Source organism: Pezoporus wallicus, unplaced genomic scaffold (genome assembly GCF_028554395.1).
Source record: "Pezoporus wallicus isolate ANWC-B61680 ecotype Strahan unplaced genomic scaffold, APGP_CSIRO_Pwel_v1 contig_8518, whole genome shotgun sequence".
Taxonomy (NCBI): Eukaryota; Metazoa; Chordata; class Aves; order Psittaciformes; family Psittacidae; genus Pezoporus; species Pezoporus wallicus.
The window spans coordinates 138623-144417 of NW_026642458.1; positions in this window are offsets into that span (position 1 = coordinate 138623).

The window sequence follows — 5795 nt, forward strand, 5'->3', positions numbered from 1 at the left end:
ACGGCCTTGTGCTTCCTCTGGGGCGTGAATTTCACCCATGGAGATTTCAGAAATGCCTTCTCTTATTTCAGTAGAAAATTCTTCTAAGCCTGCAGGTAGCACCTAGGAGCAGTGTCATCATCTGCTTTTTTCTACCTGTATTCAAGGGTGTATCTTTCCACCCTCAAAGTGCATGGAAAGAAAGAGATTTAACAGGGAACATAAACTGGCAGATTTAGAGTGCCAAAATGACAACCGGCAAAGGTAATTTTTAGCTTCAGTGCGAGGGTGAAATTTGATTATTTTGACCTTACCTGCAAGCAGCAGATATTTCAATTTTGCTTCCTGTTCATCTACCAAAGCTCTTTTTAAATTAAAAACGCTAGCAATTTTGTTTTATATTTCATTTTTATATGCAGCCATAGAACCTATCAGTCTTAATGATCCTATTTATTGTCCTTGATTCTTAGCATCGTTTTCACTGATTTCAGAAGTCTACATATGGTCTCCCAATGCAATCATCTTACAAATATTATTTGTAGAAAGCTGATTCATCACTGAAATACTGCCCCTCAGGAATCTGGGAAATTAGCTTGACAATTATCAACATTGCCAGAAAGAAAAAAAAGCCAAATGAAAATCAGGGTTAAAAGATTAAGTAATACAATGTAAATATTGCCCCAGAAATTTTGCCCAGAAACAGAGACTGTATATCCTGCATGCTCTTAAAAAAAAAGAATATATATATATATAATATAGATATTTAATGATTGAAAACCATCAAGAAAGAATCTGATTGATTTTTTTCTTTTATTTATTTATTTTTTTAATTTAAATTACCTCACCTGAGAAGGCAGTAACTTAGAATACAGCATTCCCTGCTGTGGGACACTCTCAACAGAGCTTTTCTGCATGATGAATTAGAAAGCAACAAAACAAGGTTTTAGCCAAGCCAGGAAAGTGCTCACTTCCTCCTTTACCATATAAAATATATCTCTCCTTAAGCATGCATGATTAACTTATCTAACATTAGCACAAACTGGGAGCAGCTCCTTTGATCTCAATTAATATAAATGATGCGGGAATTCTGTTGCTGGTCTAGCAATGTTCCGGTACGTCAGCATCTGATATTAACCAACCTCCTCCTTGGGTCCCTGCTTCGACAGCTCTGCACACACCCCACACTGCACAGGCTTTACTTGCAGTTTATTAGACTTCTAAATATTAATTATCAGAAAAGAAAAAAAAAAATTAAAAATATAACCCCCAGACACCATATTCAGTGACCTTGTTCTTCACACGTACTAGAAGGAGCAGACAATACCTATACATGTTTTAACATGGCCCATTTACTCAAGAAGCCTTTCACAGACAACTGAAGTAACAGAGCTTGGTTCTCTCCTAAGGAAAAAAAAGAAGTTTGACATGCTTGGGCATTAACTCTGTGTGGATCTCATTTGAACCATTTTTAGATCAAAGCACAGGTTTTTCCTGGTTATGCTTAAAAAAAAAAACCCACTTACTTTCTGGTTTCAAAAGGAAAAGATCTGCTGACTTAGACATCAATAGCTAGCTTAAAACTCAGCGAATAGCACTATTAACTTTTTTATTTTTTTATTGGGCCACTTGTTCCACTCCTACATTCAAATGCTTGGAGCTCTTTGTAAGCAGCCAGAACAGAGGAAATGCAGCAAACCCCTCCATGTCTCAGAAACGCCATCTCATTAAGAAGCTGCTGCTGTACAAACTGACCATGTGCCCTTGCTCATTCAGTTAGACCCCAATGCCAAATTGTTCAGATTCTCAACTGGAAAAAGGTAATGGTCCTACCATAGTAAATGCTGCCTTTCTCCCCTTTCTTAGTTCCTCTGGTATACTGATGGAATGAGTGCTAATGTAGCATCCCTGCCAGGAGGATTAAGCCTAGGTTGCATACAATCTGCTTTACAATCCTAACATGAGATACAGTGAGACAGGCAAAAGAAAACAGCAATTACCTGACACATCATTTTTTTCTAACACAGAGAATTGTTTACATTCCTCTTAAATTAAAAAAAAACAAACAAACAAACAAAAAAAAAGGGAAAAAATAGGAAAATATTATTTTTTTTTAACTAATGCAGCCCCAATCTCTTTCTGAGCTTTCAAAGTATGCACTTTTTTTGTAAATATGCCAAAGTCAAGGCCTGTACAGCATGTGATCTATAATAAACTTCAAAAGAACACCTTTGACATTTTAGATAACTTGCAAATGATGATGCAGAAAGATCTTTTGCCACTACAAAGAAAGAACAAAAGAACCAACATGAAAGAGAAATCAATAAACATATGGCAATTAATAAAACATTTTCTATGAATACCCTACAAAGAGTTTTACAACAGTATAAAAATCCAACAGTTGTTTCAATGTGGATTTAAAAAGTATCAGCTGTTATATTAAGATATTCTTCTTAAGCAACAAAATGTATGTAAAATAACAGATATGGATTTTGTTGTAAATCCATCAGTTGTACCGTTATGGATCAACTGGGATATTTTTTTTTTTACGGTGACCCAACAAATTCTGTAATGAAACCATCCATTTTTCAGACAGTAAAAAGAATAACAGGAAGCAGGAACATGTTCTGAACTTCAGCATTAAAACAAGGTATTTTGTCTTTTCAGATGCTGGAAGGTCCAGTTTGTCTATGCTTCTTAGAAAAATCAAAACTTGAAGGAAACTGTTTATGAGTTTGCCCTGCCTTGCTTCCAGACAGGAGAGTGAAAAGTTCATTTCTGAGCCAGGCAGATGATTCATTTCATTGTCACCTATGCAAAACTTGTGTCTGCAAGAGTCCAGAGAAATTTGATTTCATGACATGGTTTCTAATGGGGCCTTCTACCAACACTAGAAAATAAATCCATGAAATGGCAAAAGAATGTGCACTCAGAAAATTCACAGTGCTATAAATGAAAGGATCTGTGCTCCTTTTGTATAGTCTTTATATTCTGCATGTGCAGCAGTGAAGAGAGTTAACATTATTATGCTTTATGGTTTATTTGATTTCCCTCATTGTCTGCTATGAAAAGATTACACAGTAGAGGAAATGAGCAACCTAATTTAACATTTTTATCAAGGTCATTGTAGATCATGGTTATATTTTCAGAACAAAGCAGCTATTTTGAGGACACGAGCAGAAGTAAAGGTCCAGAATGACCCAGGTCAGTGTAGCTCCATTAAACCTGCATAAAGTTTTTCCAGCCCCTACATTAAGCTGAAGAGAAACTACTTTGCATAACTCATGGTTTGAGACCTTCTCCTGAGGGAGAACTTACAGGTGTTCAATTCAACCTTTCATGAAATAATAAATTTACCTCCTTTCAGGTTTGTCAAGTGAGGCTTCAGGCACATTCTGCTTTTCAGCGCTCTGTTATCTTTGTTCTCTGACCACTGATGACTCGGGGAGCTCAGCACAACAGCAAATGCTCTATCAGCCCCAAATTTAGTGTTAAATCCTCATCACAACAACCCAGACAAGGCAAACAGTGGCCCAAATTACTTCTGGAAAACTGACAAATCATGCATATAATTGCCTCTTGACTTTTGCTCCTACTGTGGCAGGACTTAATAACCTCAAAGGTTAGTGTTGGAAAACACACATCATTTAAATTACTCCAGGATGATACGCTGCAGTAACATTATTAATTCCTGCAGGCCTTCTCCCCAGCACTTCCAAAAGACTCAAAAGAAGATGGCTTAAAAACCAGCAAGAGGAAGCGTGTATCAGGTTAGTTTTGCTAATTAGAACTTGGGGCTCATTGTAACACAGCTACGAACTTGTTTGATAGTTCCTTGAAAACAGATGATTCAAATAAATATGTGAACCAGCTTCTATAATTGCTTTCATGTCAAATTACTTGGCAGAACTCTCAAATAGGAGAGATGAATTGAAAGTGTCTATATTTTGGCTCATTTTGATAATTAAAGACAAATAGAGAATTAAAGACAATGGATTCAAAAAGACTATCCCTCTGTAGACTGACTAAAAAAGGAGCTGGTACTTAGCACCATGTTATGAGGCTAGTCCAAAGCACTAAAGTCAATGGGAAGTGTCTTTCAAGAAGACAGTGTTTTGGATAGAGCCATGCAGGAATATTATGTGAATGGAAAATGCTTCAGATCTTTAGAATGATTCAGTGTTCAGAAAACCCACAACACTTATTAAATCTAGACCACATTATAAACTGTCATTAGTCTCAACTGCAAGAGATTATCTGGCAACCCCCCTGCTGATGGGACTCTCTCAGGTTTGATATAAAATATTTCCTATTTAAAAAAAGCTCAGTATTATATACTGTGGTGTTGCTGGATACTTTGCTTTTCATTTCAGAAATTCAGTTTTAACAGCTTACATAGAGAAGTGGACAACTTGAAAAATTAATAAATGCCCCCCAAAATATCGAGTTTTGGAGAAATTACTAATGATATTGAGTAAAATGCGGTGAATGCTATGATCCCACAAGTAAATTAGTTCGTATGTTTCAATTTTACCTACAGTTACCAGATTAAGCTGGAGAATTTAGCAAAATTAATCAATTGCCTGCTCCTCGTAGTGAAACAGGTAGCCATGTTACCAGAAAGCTTTGCATGGATGTAGGAGCAATATAAATACGCATAAAATCATTAAAGAATACTTGATTTAGCAAGAGAATCTAATAAATTTTGCTAAATTAACACTCTAAAATCCTCTCATTTATTAAATTGCAGAGATTTGGAGAGTACATACTGCAAGCACTGGACTTTGCGGACTGTAAGAAATCCTGTGATTTGTGCTTTATGAGGGTTATGACATCTCTGCCAACACTTTTAAGTACTATGGCCACTCACAGAGCCTGAATGGCCTTCACCCTTCTTAGGATGGTCAGAAGCAAACCCCACCAGCAAAAAACAAAAAGGGAAAATATTGTACTCACCCCAAAAGTTTTAACTGTATTAATCCAACCAGTTCTTAGTATTTCAAACACACTGAAGACCACTGGTGTTCAGAAAGTTAATTCTATAACTTTTTTCCCTTCTAGAAACTCATCTAGTCTTAAGAATAAATTAGTTTTCTGCATAATGTTCAGCTTAAGCAAATTATTCAGCATAAAGAAGTCATTCGTTGCTTTTCAAGGCATTCATTAACTCCTTTTCTGAATTAAACATCAATATAAAGGCATGTCATTAGTGTTTATTCTGAATGGTATTTTTTAATATAATTTCATCAACTCTCAAGTAATTCCAAATTCTAATATGATTTCCGTTCCTCTGTCATGTTAATTTCTCCAGTGTAGTCCATCTAAGACATTATATAACTATTATAATCTCCTAATATCCACTTCACAACTCTTTAATAGATAGTACTCAGCAAAGCACATTATGCAGGTGCTCACTTTTTTTTTTTTTTAAGGATAAAATGGAACACTTTAAGACAAGATTAATCTTTCTAAGGCTTACATTGCTGGTACCTTCTCTGCATAATGCTCCAAAGGCAGAAAATAGCTATTGCAACATTCAGTTAGACCAGGAGACAAGGGAATCAGCAGCAGTATGTACTCCTAAACAACGGTCCACATCTGTAGCAAAGATACCTGATGTTATAACGAAATACCTTTAAAAAAGTGTTTAAGTATAAAAGATCTTGGTGAAGTTCTTTGGCTTTACTGTCTTCAAACAATAGTTAAAACAGCTTTCTGCTGCCAAAATCTTAATACTGCATACAGTGTATTCTAGAAGATTGAGCATACAGGGCAAAACGTCCACCTAAATTACTCTTGCCCGATTTGTGTGAACCTGA